The sequence below is a fragment of the Pelobates fuscus genome, chromosome 1 (assembly GCF_036172605.1).
Source record: "Pelobates fuscus isolate aPelFus1 chromosome 1, aPelFus1.pri, whole genome shotgun sequence".
In the NCBI taxonomy this organism is placed as follows: Eukaryota; Metazoa; Chordata; class Amphibia; order Anura; family Pelobatidae; genus Pelobates; species Pelobates fuscus.
In genome coordinates, this window is record NC_086317.1 from 335,265,545 (window position 1) to 335,281,641 (window position 16,097).

Genomic DNA, 16,097 nt, shown 5'->3' on the forward strand with positions numbered 1-16,097 from the left:
ATAAATAGATTAGAAGTCCAAACTACTTGGGCTGTATCTAATTTCTTCTATAGGGAGAGAGGCTGAACTCCCTTGGGAGCCATACTGAAATGTACATCAGGTGAACTTTAAAAAGATAATGTTTAAATGTTTATGCTGCCTAAACAACTGGATGACAGAAATAAAAAGACCGATGCACTAGGGCAGGGGTCTCCTTAATATCTTTCTTATTTCAAATTTGAATACTCCGGTCCTGAGAAGCAAACAATGTTAACCCATAGCTAATGCTGACAATGATGAGTCTGGAAATCGAATTTATCAATCACTAATTGTTGTAACTAACAGCACTACATAAACCAGATATTTCAGAATAATAGTACTACTATAAATGGACACAAATGAATGTTATGCTTTATTATGTTTATACAATTTATGAAAGTATTAGCTCCTAAGAGGACGCTGCAGCAATGCCAAATGTAAGACATCAATGACAGACAATTACATACAGATTTAAAAACATTATTTTTAAAGACACAGAAGATAGTTATGAAGTTATTATATAGAAAAAATTAAGTTATGCAGTATTTTAGCTAAACAGATTATATTATAGTAAACTTAAAGTATTAATTTATATTCCGGTTTCTGACTTGGCACTCACTAAAAGATGTTGTTTGTAACAAACCATAATTTGCACATTAAAACTGCACAAATATAGGATTTATAAGATAAATTAACAGTTTATAGTTAAAGCATCAATGTCAGTTCACTGAAAGGTATCAGAACAGATTTTCCTAAAATTAAGTTAGTTTTGTTAACAGTCTTATTTGAACATCTGTTTGCTAAAATCATCCTCCTGAAGTAAGATTGGCCATATCAAAGCATGTAAAAATCAATTAGATATGTTTCAATTGCTTTACTATTATTATTATTGGTATTTATATAGTGCCAACTTATTCCGCAGCACTTTCCAATTTTATAAAAGGGGTAAAACTGACGAGTGAATTACAAATTTTAGGTGAAAATAATCAAACTGGCTAAATAATGCAACTTGTCTATTTTGCCCTACATTAAAAATAAATAAATAAATAAATAAATATACAATATATTTAATACATTTATTATATTATTATTTAATTGTTACATGCATTAAGATGATAAATGGTCACGAAATGTGGAATTATTACAAATAACTTACATTATGATGAAATAAAGACAATGATTTGGTGTACAAAGGGTTATAATAAAATTTACAGCATGCACTACTGACTATAAACACATATTAACACACATCATCACAAATCCAGAGAATGAGTATGAGAGACTTACCTGTTCAAAATTGTGGAGTAAAGGAAGACGACAAGCACCATAACCACTACAAACTATTGTAGTGGTTATGGTGTATAAATACTATGGGTCAACTCCTTCAGCACGGCTATATCAGGCTAATGCATACAGATATGGCTGGCCAATGATGAGACATGGAAACTAGCTCATTACTGAAAGAGAGCGTTGTCTTTGGGTGCCATATAAAAATGAAAGGACTGCATTTACAGCCTCCATGCAACATAACCACTCTTGTAAGCTTTAGTGGATATGGTGATTGGAGGGTCCCCTTAAGTTTCTGTGCATATTTACTAAAGTATGTTGGAGGCTCATTCAGTCACAGACAAACTTCAATGTATTCTTTCTGGTATATGAAAAAAAGTGTATAAACATTACATTAGCATTCATTTTTGTGAAACTCTTTTTATGATTTACATGTTTTTATTAAATAAAAGGTATATTATACATTTCATTTTTTAAAGCTGATCTCTTGAAGAAAACAGTTTTTGAAAATGCAGCTCTTATTGATATCAGAAGAGGTCCAAATTCAATTTAGAACATACATAAAGACTAAGAGAAATAAAACCGTTACAAAACAGTTATTTCTCTTTTTATGCCACTTGCCTATGGCATCTCTTATACTTGTGACCAATCTACAACCCATTATGGCACCTCATGTTTTAATTGTTTTGAAGACTGATGATTGTATTTTCAAGGTAAGACTAGTATTTATTACAAAACTGACCTTTCCTTCAGCATCCATAAGGTCAGTGCATAAACTGGCATTACAATAGTATGGCTTAACCAGAAATTAAATGTTCTACACCATAGATTGTGGAGTGGACTGTTGGTTGCCATATGTAAAGAATTTTAGTCCGAAAATATGTCTCATTATTTTTCTGTCTAATTTAATTTCTCACACTGTGCTAGTGTAAAATGGAACACTCCCAAATTAACAATAGTATTATTTTTTGAATTGTCAATCTCACCTAATAATTATTTTTGCTACTAATTTAGTCAGAGTAGTCAGAGAGGCATTAATATAATTGTAGATACTTACAATGCTTAAGGCAGTTGTTATGAGTCAATAATTGACATTCAAATTTTTGACCAAAATATCAACTTGAAGAAACTCTCCTATTCAGCTGAGTTTGAGATATGTCCCTTCTTGGTTATTATGGACTTGTGGTATCTCTGTCACCTTCTGGGGTCTTTGCATATTTTGAAAAAACTCCAGATGGTGATTTTTCTGATTCTAGTCCAGTGACCATGTGGGCAGGGGAAAGTAGTTTTTTCTTACCTGAAACTGTCTCTCGCAGGCGTCACCATCTTCTTCCTAGAGGTCCTCTTGATCTGAATAATGTTCTAAAGGTACTCAACAAAATCGTGTTGCCCTGGGTCAATTATTTCAAACTCACATGAAGGGAGTCTCAACTTTGCCCATATTTTGACTTGAAAAGACTGTATATTTATTTGCATCATTATTAATTGAATATATTATTTGTAAGCCAGCATCATATGTTGCCCTCGTTTTAAATAGTAGTGAACATTAATTAATACTAGTTACCAGAATGAAACACATATATTGCAGTGCCTTGTCCATTTATGAGAAAACTATTGTGTCCAAACCTTTTTATTCATCTTTAATGCTTATTAGTTTGTAAAACTTGTCTACAGTAGGATGTTCTGGCGCCAGTCTGAGAGTGAATGTGTTTATTAAATATACCAATAGTCCATCACATATGTTTCACTCTATACTAAATAAAAAATAAATAAAAAACAACAATAATTGAAGTAAACCTAAGGCTCAAATGTGATGTATTTGCTCATGTAAAAGCTACCACATTTATAGTCTTTTGGTGAGATATGTTTTGATTTGACAGAAAGGCTGCTGTAAAATTGATGGGTATAATACATATCATGTGATCAATTTAATGTTTCGGAATCTAAGGATTTCTTTTCCAGTACCCCTACAATCTGTATGCATTACGAGGGTGCAGGCTAGCAACAACCTTTTGATTTTATCAACAAAAACCTTTACAAAAGGCTGAAAAAGATTATGAATTCCACTGTGCAGAATTATAGAGTAATTATATATAGCTCAACCTAGATAATTAAAGGGTCACTATAGTGTCAGGAAAACAAAGCGGTTTTCCTGACACTATAGTGCCCTGAGGGTGCCCCCACCCTCAGGGTCCCCCTCCTGTGGCGCTTAAGGGGTTAAAACAACTTCAACCACTTACCTTAATCCAGCACCGCGCTCCCTCGGCGCTGGTGACCTCTACTCCCCGTCCGATGTCAGCTCCCCCGTCCGACGTCACTGGAGATGAATGCGCATACACAGCAAGTGCCGCACGCGCATTCAAAGTGTCCATAGGAAAGCATTTCTCAATGCTTTCCTATGGACGCTCTGCACGATGGAGGCGAAATTCGCCTCCAGCGTCGCAGATGCGCCTCTATTGGCTGTCCGGAAGACAGCCACTAGAGGCTGGATTAATGCCAAATGTAAACATAGCAGTTTCTCTGAAACTGCTATGTTTACATGTGAAGGGTTAAAACCTGAGGGACCTGGCACCCAGACCACTTCATTGAGCTGAAGTGGTCTGGGTGACTATAGTGTCCCTTTAATGTAAAGCATTACATTAAAGCATTAATCAGACAAGTATGAGATAAGAGCTTTTATGAAGAAAAAAATGTCAAGATTAAATTTTACACGTGAGCAGTAGAAATGGCATTCATAAGTAAGCAATATTCCTATTTCCAAGTAAATTATGTGCAAGTGGTGTAAACTAATGGACGATTGCCATTAGTTTCTAGTAGTGCAGGGATCCATGTAACTAGAATGTTAATGGTAATTAGAGAGACGTATCACCATAAGTATACTTATAAATCAATGAGTGAATCCATTAGTGTGAGGACATCTAACATATAATGCTTTAGATGAGGAGTAAAATTTGGAAAGAGTAGCGAGTGGACAGGCTTCTAAACTATATATAATACACTGATTATTATAAAATTGTTTATCAACCATAATTACCATTATATTTATGACTTCAATACTTTACATATCATCAAGTGTCAATTTAAAAAAAAAAATAACTTATTTTTGCACAAGTGAAAGTTTTCAGAGCAAAATCCATGTATTTACTAGATACTTAAATCTCTCTATGAATGTAATATAAAGTATATTTAAGAAATAGTAAATTATAGAAACAATGTTTACAGATGAGATGAACACCAATACAAAATATAATTAACATGATTACCACCTTTTTAGACTCATTTGATAATGCGCATTATTTGTTCTGCATTCAAAGTGATTTTCCACATGCGTCATCTTCATTGACCTATTAGCATACAAATGAATCTTCTATCCGTGGCCACCATTGTAATTTTTGGACATGCTTGTCAAATTATTGAATTACCAAAATTCCTAAAGATTTTATCGGTGACTTCTGTAGATAAATCATTTGAAAGGTTTACTCAAAAATATTATATCATTTGAAAAGCCAATCCAAAAATATTAATTTGAGGCAAAATGTTGGTAAATTTTGATAAAGTTTGCTTACTTGAAAGATTACTACACATAGATATGTTTCTGTACACACAATGTAATCTCTTTCATTTTACAATTATTTATACTTACATAGCAAAGTTTAGAACAATGAAAATACTAATGTTTCTTTTGCCCAAATGTCTCTCTCAGGGTGACACCCAGGATATTAAAAGCATAGGCTCTAGCTAGTGAAAGTTTCAAAATGTCCCCATGATACTCTACTTGATGATTACACAAAAAGAACCCAAAGTCCTGAAGCATTCAGCATAGTCAACAATGGGTACATGCGATCTTTCAGATCTTAATTGGTAATTATTCCTACAGAGGATCATGGGAACTGTATATCAAGCTGGAGAGCTGTTTTGAGTTGCCTCCCCCAGTCATTAAGCTAGGGGTGGCCAAAACATTGTAAAATAACAACTCCCATTGTAAAACTGGCTATCTTAGTCATACGTTGAAGCAGCTCGAAAGATAATTGGATAGATTTTTCATTTAATTTGGTCTTTTCTGACAACATTATAGCATAGTAAGTTTTTGTTTTTACTTTCTTGCAAATACAGTATATTCCAAATAAGTTAGGAGTATTATTTTGACTAATTTCTGTATTAAAATGATGAGTGCCAAAATATAGGTGCTAAATGTCTTGAATCTGGAGGGACAGTCATAATTTTGAGTCTCTGTCCTATCATTGTTTGAACACCAGAAAAAAGTTTTCATAAAATCAAGCATGAGGTTATTACTATATGAAATCAAGTAATGTGGCTTCAGGGCATTTATGCTCATCCACAAGCTGTTCAGCAATTTAGCAGGATGTCTTGCTAGCAGTGTGTCATCCTTGTGTACATGGGTGCCAGGATGACATTCTGCATTTAAGGTTTTGCACATCACTAATGGGTCATTGAAATGTAACCCAACCCACATTTTCCCAAACCTGCCCTCATACTTGCCATTATTGTCAGGAATGCCATGAGAGATTATCAAGACAGAGCTGATATTACAAATTAGCAGCAATGTCTTATTTCAACCCCCCACCTCACCCGCCGAATACTGTGTTATTCACATAACAGCGAGTTATGAGAAGATAAAATCCACCATAAAATATATCCAAACCTACACATATCAACTTACCAAAACTCACTGTTTAGTGAACAAATCATCTGGTTATCCTTTAGTTTTCAATCGTGCAGATAGAAAACATACACAAGCTTTAATATACTGTATATATTACTTAAATATTAATTGTTTTTCTCGTCACATTACTTCTGTTAATGAAGAAAGAAATTGCTAAATAAACTAAACAAACTGTGATGCACTTCTTATTGCTTCTTAATCTCCTGTTGGTTTGTTTGTTTTAAGTGTTTTGTTTCTTTTCTGATTACTGGCAAAATGTTGTTTGTACATTAAATAGTAATGTGAAGATAATGTTTCATTTATGCTTCCTCTGTGACTTTATCTTTGAGAAGAAATTCACTGTTTGCCACGCAATGGCTCTGTTGTGTTGATAATCATGTTTGCAATTCAAACTGTTTACTACAGACCTCATATTTGTGTTTTGTGCACACAGTGCGTTATGTTACACACTTCAAAGGCAAAATCTTTTTCTGGTTATCTGTTGTAATAAAAAGTGAACTTTGTATAACAAATTTGTTCTCAGGCAGTGTTCTGTCAGGATTACAAAGTCAGTCAGCACTATGAAGAAATACAATGTTCCTTGTTGTGCGTTCAACTGAATTTAATCTTTTATAAATGTTAGTAAATATGAATAAATATTGTATTTCTTAAACAAGTTGCCTTTGGGTTTCCGATAAATTATTAAATGATGAGAAATTGACTTTATTTTCTTGAATCTCTTTTTTTTACTGTTTCTTTAAATGTTAGAATGCAGAAGACAATATTTTCTGCACTTGACATTTTCTTATTTATCAATAATAAATGAGTTCTTTTTAAAAGTAACTATTCACCCCTGGAGACATGACGTATATAGGACATAAATCACGTCTGCCAATTTATTTATTTTTTTAATTATTTTTTTAACATGCACCAGTTTATAAACACGCACGTGTTCTGAAGACATTTCAAAATTCTATTGAAAGCTAGAATATATTTTACATTACCCTGTATTTGTTATATAGCACCAAACAATTTTGCAATTACTATAAGGATATTGAAATCAGTATTCCCACTAAGCATTATTTGTGTGCAGTACAGCATTTATGATTAAATGAGGAATACTGTAGTGGCCCCACTCTCTGTTGAGTTGAAAGGGTTAGAATTTACCATTCAAACCACATTTATGTCTTGCTGTGGTTAGTCTCACCTCCATGGCTGAGATCATCAGTCTTGATGATCTCTACCAATCCAATTCTTTCCCATAGGAAAGATTGGGAGACTATTGCATATGTGCTGCAAAACGCCACTGCGCCAATCAGCATCTCCTCATAGAGATGCATTGAATCTCTATGGAGAACAGTCAGCTCCTACATGCAGAATGTGGAGATGCTGAATGCCAGTACTGTACAGCACTGGACTAAGAAGCACCCATAGTGGCTGTCTGAGTGACTTCCACTAGAGCTATTAGTAGGCAACAATGTAAACAGTGCCAAAAGTGGTCTGGATGCTGTGTTCCTTTTGCACTTAGTGTTTACATTGCAGCTCTAAGTCTGCCCTCAGTGGCTGTCTACCACACAGCCACTGGGGGCGCTTCCGGAATTGACACAGACCTTTGGTCCGTTATCTGACGCTGGACGTCCTCACGCTCTGCATGAGGACCTCCAGCGTCAGATTTTTCCCCATAAGAAAGTATTGATGAATGCTTTCCTACAAGGAAATCCTAATGCGAGAGCAGCTATAAGATCCCTTTAACCCCTTAAGGACCAAACTTCTGGAATAAAAGGGAATCCTGACATGTCACACATGTCATGTGTCCTTAAGGGGTTAAGCTGTAGTGGTTCTGGTGACTATAATGTCCCTTTAATTCTATTCTGAGATTTTTATTAAGTGACTTTTGCTCCTAGAAGAAAGATACGTTAGGAGATTAAACTTTAAAGATTAAAGATTTGAAATTTTTGTTTAGGAAATCCCTAGAATTTTCAAGACACTACAGCATTGCTATTCATTGTCTAAATCAGAAATTCTTCTGAGGTTGGCAAACATGCCAAAATGAAAAACAAAAGCAATAAATAACAATATACGCGTGTGCGGCTGTAATCAAAATAAGTTTGAAGCCATGATTACATCTCTAAAACTAAGGAAAATTGTTTCATACTTATCGTAATTTTCTTTTCCTGATCATTCTTCATGGCAGCATTTACTCATGGGTTAGCTCCTCCCCTCACAGCAGAAAGGACAGGAAACAGAACTCTGAAACTGGTATAAATAGATCTACCCCCTTCCCATCAGGCAGTCTTTGTAACTAGCTTCACAACTCTTATAGTATATGGGTGGGAACGTAATGCTGCCATGAAGAATGATCAGGAAAAGAAAATTACGATAAGTATGAAACAATTTTCCTTATTCCTGATCAATCATGGCAGCATTTACTCATGGGGATTACCCAAACAGTATACATATCGAGGGAGGGACAGAGTTCAAAACAGCTAATAGCTATAAAAACCATTATTGAGCTGCATAAACCTTAGAAGACTTTTAAAAAAAAAAGCCAAACAAGCAATCAATAGGATATTGCCAAAAAATCTGCTCAGAAAAGTCAATTTACCCTAGAGGCTGCAAGGTCAGCAACCTCCTGGCATTCAAATGTCTGAAATATCCTGAATAAACATAGAGCCAAATAGGTTTTAAGGCCATGATAGCCTAGTCTAGAGAACCTCCATGAAACCCAGACACGGTCTAGAAATTATAGATCTATTATGTCAACAAGAAAGGATAATGTCCTTCTCTGATATAAATTTTAAACCAAATGGATGGCATCATCAAATCAGAACCTTGACAAACCGTTAACTTCCAGAAATCATACTGGAACAATCAGACACTGTTGGATGAGAACAGTCACACCATGATATTTAACGTGGGAGAATTACACTACTTTCTGGATGTTTTTATCAAAGGCAATTCACATTGCGTCCTCTTGCCTAGTGAACTACTTACCTGTAGATACAGGAAACAAATCAATATCTGCCTGTCAGAAAGAGGCAGAGCCTAGTAGAGAAATAAGAGCCGGTTATGAAAAACACTGCAACAATGAATATAAATTGCAAAATCAGACTCACAACAATACTACACACCGTGGATGAATTGATACAGTAATGATCAGTTACAGGAGAGGTATAAACCAATAACATTACTAGGCAAAGGCAAAAAGAATCATATACAGATTAGTTGAGGAAAAAAGGAATATCGGTATGAACCGTAGAATTTGTGGTAACTACTAAATTATAAGTAGGCAATGTAGGCCAACCACATCAGTACCTACATTCAAAGATAAACATATTGTTGTAAATAGTAGAGATTATGCCAAAGAGCATAATCAAATTTATTAGAGACTGTTGTGCAACCTGAGTAGGAGATATGCAATAGGCACATGATACATTGTGGCAACAGACATAATAAGCAGGATAGTAGAAGATATTCAGTTATCCTTATGAGAACCAACAATCGCACACTTACTCTTACCTTATCTTCAGATAGTGATGAAGTACTCATGGCAGAGCCTGTGGTGATAATAAGCAGTTGGTTTTATCTGCAAGATATCAACACCAAACCAAGCATATAATCCACAAGTATTAAATCAATGCAATGTTAGAAGTGACCATAACTTATACCGATCTAGGTACAGAGACCATGTAAAAATCAGTCAAATGTTTGTCATCAGCAAGCTGCATTACCTTATAATATGCAGGATGAATCAACCACTTAAAGTCACACATTGGTTGCAAAGTCCAGATATAAAGGACACCTAGAAGAATCCCCATGGATATCAGAAGAGAGGTCCATAATGGAACTACGTGTTCAGGGATTTCCTCTATTGTTCTGGTAGCAGGTGAATTTTATCTGAAATAGTAAGCCTGGTAGAATGGTCTAGGAACTGGAAAGACCTTCCAATGTCAATTAAAATACTTGCAATACTCAGTATCAAAGTCCCCTGGAGCATATGAGCCTAAAAGAATACATTTTATTGCAGAAAGGAAATTATAATGTTTCCCTTCACAACAGGGTAATCTGTGAGAAAATTCTGAACATTAACTCCTTAAGAATCAAAAGCATGCCACCCCTGACATATACTTAAGGGATTGCCAAACATTCAGGTCCCCAAGTAATAAAGGAGAATACTGAATAAAATGTATAAACCAGACCAGGAGAATTTTTCAGAGTAGGTGAAAGAAAAGGCCAATATTAACAGCTTTAAAATTAGATTTAAGAAAGAAAAGAAATATACCAGAGAAAACAGTCAGGTAATTGTTTCAGAGTTACCTACTTATGAGATCAATTAATAGCCCAATTTGTGCTCCTGCAACCAGCATGATCTACTAAGCTGTGCAACAGTAATCAGCATATAACTAAAGGTTAACCCTGCCACCAAACTTAACAAAAAAAAAATTCCTATCTTGATCAGAGAGGAGATGATACCTGGCAATAGAAACACTTTTGTAGAATGGTCTTATGTATACATAGGTGTGTACACAAAAAAAAAACCAAACCACATTAACCCCTTAACACCGCAGCCAAATGTACAAGTTGTGAACGAAACAAAACGTAAACAAAACCTGGCATTTGCGCTATATGTCTGTCCAACCGTAATTCACCTCTTTCATATTAAATGCACCCCCCCTTATTATATATCATTTTATTCAGGGGAAACAGGGCTTTCATTTAATATCAAATATTTAGCTATGAAACATAATTTAATATGAAAAAAATGGGAGAAAATAAGATTTTTTTTGATTTTTTTTGTTCTTCATGACATTTGAACTGTCAATGTCATAATACTGTTTGCTTTTACTGCAATAAAATACACATATTTGTATTCAGCAAAGTCTCACGTGTAAAACAGTACCCCCTATGTACAGGTTTTATGGTGTTTTGGGGAGTTACAGGGTCAAATATAGCGTGTTACATTTGAAATTGAAATTCGCCAGATTGGTTACGTTGCCTTTGAGACTGTATAGTAGCCCAGGAAATAAATTTACACCCATAATGGCATACCATTTGCAATAGTAGACGACCCAAGGTATTGCAAATAAGCGATGTCCAGTCTTTTTTAGTAGCCATTTGGTCACAAACACTGGCCAAAGTTAGCGTTTGTATTTGTTTGTGTGTGAAAAATGCAAAAACCGCCAATTTTGGCCAGTGTTTGTGACTAAGTGGCTACTAAAAAAGACTGGACATACCCCATTTGCAATACCTTTGGTTGTCTACTATTGCAAATGGTATGCCATCATAGGGGTAATTTTCATTCTTGGGCTACCATAGGGTCATAAAGGCAACGTAAGCAATCTGGCGAATTTTAATGTGAAAAAAATTAAACACAAGCCTTATATTTGACGCTGTAATTTTTGAAAACACCATAAAACCTGTACATGAGGGGTACTGTTGTACTCAGGAGACTTCGCTGAACACAAATATTTGTGTTTCAAAACAGTAAAAAGTATTGCAGCAATAATATCGTCCCTGTAAGTGCTGTTTGTGCGTGAAAAATGCAAAAAACGTCACTTTTACTGGCGATATCATGGTTGTAATACATTTTACTGTTTTGAAACACTAATATTTGTGTTCAGCGAAGTCTCCCGAGTAAAACAGTACCCCCCATGTACAGGTTTTATGGTGTCTTGGAAAGTTATAGGGTTAAATATAGTGCTAGCAAATTAAATTCCCTATACTTTCGGCATGGGTGGTCAGGCAGGTCCCGCTAATTGTAATTAATTAGGATACCTAATTATGTAAAATTATTACATAAATATATGTGTAGAATTAATATATGTATATATATACATATGTGTATATATACGTATATATATATATATTTTTTTTTAATATTTTTATTTATATATAGGTATATATATAGTGATATATACGTATATATTTATGTATATAGATATATATATTATTTCGTTATAAGTGTATTTTGATATAAATATATATATATTAATATCAGAATACAGTTAGAACGAAATAAAACACATCTATATATTTTTTAATATTTTATTTTTAATTATTTTTTTATTTAATTTTTTTACGTATTTACATATTATTTTTTTTATATTATTTATAAATATATATATAACAATAATTATATATATATTTAATCAGTATCAGTCTACGTGTAATTTGATATTAATACATATATATAATTATATATATATTAATATTAAAATACACCTAGACGGTGTATGTGTATGTGTGTATATGTGTATATATATACTTAGATCATATATATATAATATATATATATGATCTAAGTATATAATTTTTTTTTTTTTACACTGTTTTAACATTTTATTATTTGATTTTCAGCCAGCAGGGGGACCAACTGTCATTACAGCAGGCAGCTATACCGGCCATGTGATTGTGAGGTCCTCGCAAGGACCTCACTCTCACATGGCCGGGAGGGCTCCTGGAGGGCGGACGTGCCGCGGGGGGCTCCCTGGGGGCTCCCTGGGAGTCCCCCGAACCGCGATCGCCGGCGTGGGACCGCCAGCGACCGGGTAAGTTACTAAAAACCGGAGGGCGTACTATTACGTCCGGCGGCGTTTAGAGCCGCTTTTAAAAGGACGTAATAGTACGCCCTCCGGTCTTAAGGGGTTAATAATGTTAAATATTACCATGCTCCATTTTGGAAATCAGATCTCCTTCTCTCCTGGAAGAGGCACTCAGACAGGTTCAGAAACACCTGCAATCTATCTGAAGTGGTAAACTGTGTTAATTGCATATCCTGAAACACCTGTGGGAGAGGGAATCTAATACAAAACCAAAAGCAGTATGTTCCCTTATTTACTTCATTTAAAAACTGAAATGGAAAATCCACAGTAGGCAATAGTTACTTACCCAGTACAATTGTTTTTGCTAGAATTGGGCTGTATTATATCTCCGCTCAAAACAGACCTTAGATCGTTTGTATTGTTAGATCTACCAAGGCTGTGTATAAATTGGTTATATATTAATACCAACCTGCATACAGAATATAGGAATCACATACATTGTGGATGTTTCTAACAGCACCTTATGCATAGAGATTTCGTCACATATACTGAGTCTGAATAAACAGTAATCATACATAGTCTACCTCTGCTATATACAGTGACACTATGCCTGCACACATAGTAAGATTATATGAGTGAGCTAAATTGAGGCTGTGTATAAAAGAGCTTCATGCACATAATATACCACTCACATATACTGAGTCTGTTTAAACAGTAATCATACATAGCCTACCTCTGCTATATACAGTGACACTATGCCTGCACACATAGTAAGATTATATGTGTGAGCTAAATTGCGGCTGTGTTTTAACAGAGCTTCATGCACATATTATTCCTCACACATATACTGAGGTTGTGATTGTGACTAACAAGCACACATAGAACTAGTATTAGATTGGATTCATATAGAGGATGTGTCTCATTCACCTATATTGTGTTTCCACTAATACATCAAGCATATAGTGAACAGATACACTGAAGCAATGTCTCTAACTTACACATAAAGCACGTAGAGTACATATACTGAGGCTGTGTATTCACAGCAACACAGAGCATATAGAGAACACAAACTGAGGCAGAGTCTTCAGATCAACTCATACATACACAACATAGTGGATACATATACTGAGGCTGTGTCCTCATAGAATTCATACATAAAGCATATATTGCATACATATACTGAGCTAGCGACCTCATTGCAACTCATACATAGAGCCTATAGTGGATACCTATACTGAGGTGATGTCCTCTTAACTCATACATACAGCATATAGTGGATACTTATACTGAGGCAGTGTTCACACAGTAACTCTTACATAGAGCATATAGCAGACACATATACTGAGGCCGTGTCCTCATAGTAACTCATACATAGAGCATATACTGGACACAAACTGAGGCAGAGTCTTCAGACCAATTCATACATAAAGCATTTATTGGAAACATAATGATGCTGTAACAGAAACCAGTTCGTGTACAGATACTGAGACCGAGTGGTCTCCTGTGCAGTATATTCTTCCACTGTCTGCAAAAGCCTGCTTCTTTGCAATAATGCACAGATAACAGCAATCAATGCCACATGCCTTGATAGAAACAAGTGTGTGTATGGACTTAGATTTTTAAAACCGGTCATATATATGTGTGTACTTCAATCAGTTATCCAGGAAAGTTCTTACCTTGGATATTTCTCTGTCTTCAGGACTGTGGAATTCCAGCAGACTTTATACAGCCAGGATATCCATTATCAGCACTCTTTTTTCACAATGCCTCATTGCATTATCAGCACTCTTTTTTCACAATGCCTCATTGCATTATCAGCACTCTTTTGCACAATGCCTCCTTGCATTATCAGCACTCTTTTGCACCAAGCATTCTTTCATGTATAAACTTACCTAAATGCTCACCACACAAACCTCCTAAATGTGACCTATTTGTTAGAAGGAAGCCTAATGTAAGCAGCTGGGAGGGACTGAAAGAACAGAGACCCAGGTGCCTATACTAGTTTTAATCTAAATTGCTAATGCACTTACCTGAACAGTTGCAGGCCTGTGTTTCAGTGGCAAAATGGGGATTTGAACAACTGACAGCCTAAACTGTTTAAACTATAGGCTTCCATCTGTACCCCATAAGCCTTTCATCATCACCAGTGGAAGAAGGTTTAACCAAACCCCAGACAAGGTGGAATACATAGAATATGTATACCCAGGTAGTCACCTTATGGAAGTGCTGTATATTGGGTCTTCAGGGATAAAGGCTTAGACTCGGCTGGCCTTATGTATGCAGTGGACCGCTGTCATCCTCTCAGGGAGAGAGATAGGTTAGACTCCTGATACTCAAGGAGGTACCCAGGCTGGCAACTCTTACCGATGTGCTGTTTGCTGGGTCTTCAGGGATAAAGGCTTAGACTCGGCTGGGCCTCATGTATGCAGTGGACTACTGTCATCACTTCAGAGAGAGATAGAACAGACCCCTGGTTGCTGAAGTAGGAACCCAGGCTGGCAACCTTTACAGATGTGCTGTTTGCTGGGTCCTCAGGGATAAGAGGCTGAACCCTGGCCTGGCTTCATGTAGGCAGTATATCACATTCATCCCCTGAGGGGGTACCCAAGCTGGCCTGTTGCTGGGTCTTCAGGGATAAGAGGCTGAACCCTGGCATGCAGTGGACCATTTTCATCCCCTGAGGGAGAGGTTGGGTCCGACCCCCGGTCACTAAAGGGGGTACCCAGTCTAGCCACTTTTACAATAGTGCGTTGCTGGGTCTTCAGGGCTTAGAGGCTGAACCCCGGCAGGGCTTCAAAAATATTGCCTGGTGAGCATAAAAGAAAAAACTAGGCCTGCATAAGCAGACTCCTTCCAAACTGCTGTGAAGGACAGGAAAAAAGACTGCCTGATGGGAAGGGGGTAGATCTATTTATACCAGTTTCAGAGTTCTGTTTCCTGTCCTTTCTGCTGTGAGGGGAGGAGCTAACCCATGAGTAAATGCTGCCATGATTGATCAGGAAACACAGGTTGTGTCTCACAGAAGACAAAATATAGTATGAACAAAATATATTCTAATATAACTGGGAGGTGTTCTTTTCACATAAACATGCATAGAAAATGCCTTCCATAATGATATAGTAACTTCATTAGTGTAATTAAGGCACTACTGGCTGTACAAGTGACCAAGGTAGGTCCATTGAACCTAGGTTGCACTTTTTCCCTTGGACTGAATCCAGGGCCGGTGCAAGCATTTTGGCGCCATAGCCGAAAACAAATTTGCCGCCCCATTTGCTTCACCCACTCATGCAGACTAACACACACGCTGACTCAAGTAGACACACACTGACCATGCAAACTAACACACAGGCACTAACCCTTGTAGACTGATGCACACAGACTCATATGCACACACTGATCCATGCTGACACACACATACAGACACACTGACCTATGCAGACACACACACATACAGGCAGACACACTTACCCATGCAGACACACATATAGACACACTGACCCATACAGACACACTGACCCATACAGGCAGACATACATAAACATACTGATTGAAGCAGACTAACACACATTCTCTGACATACCTTACCT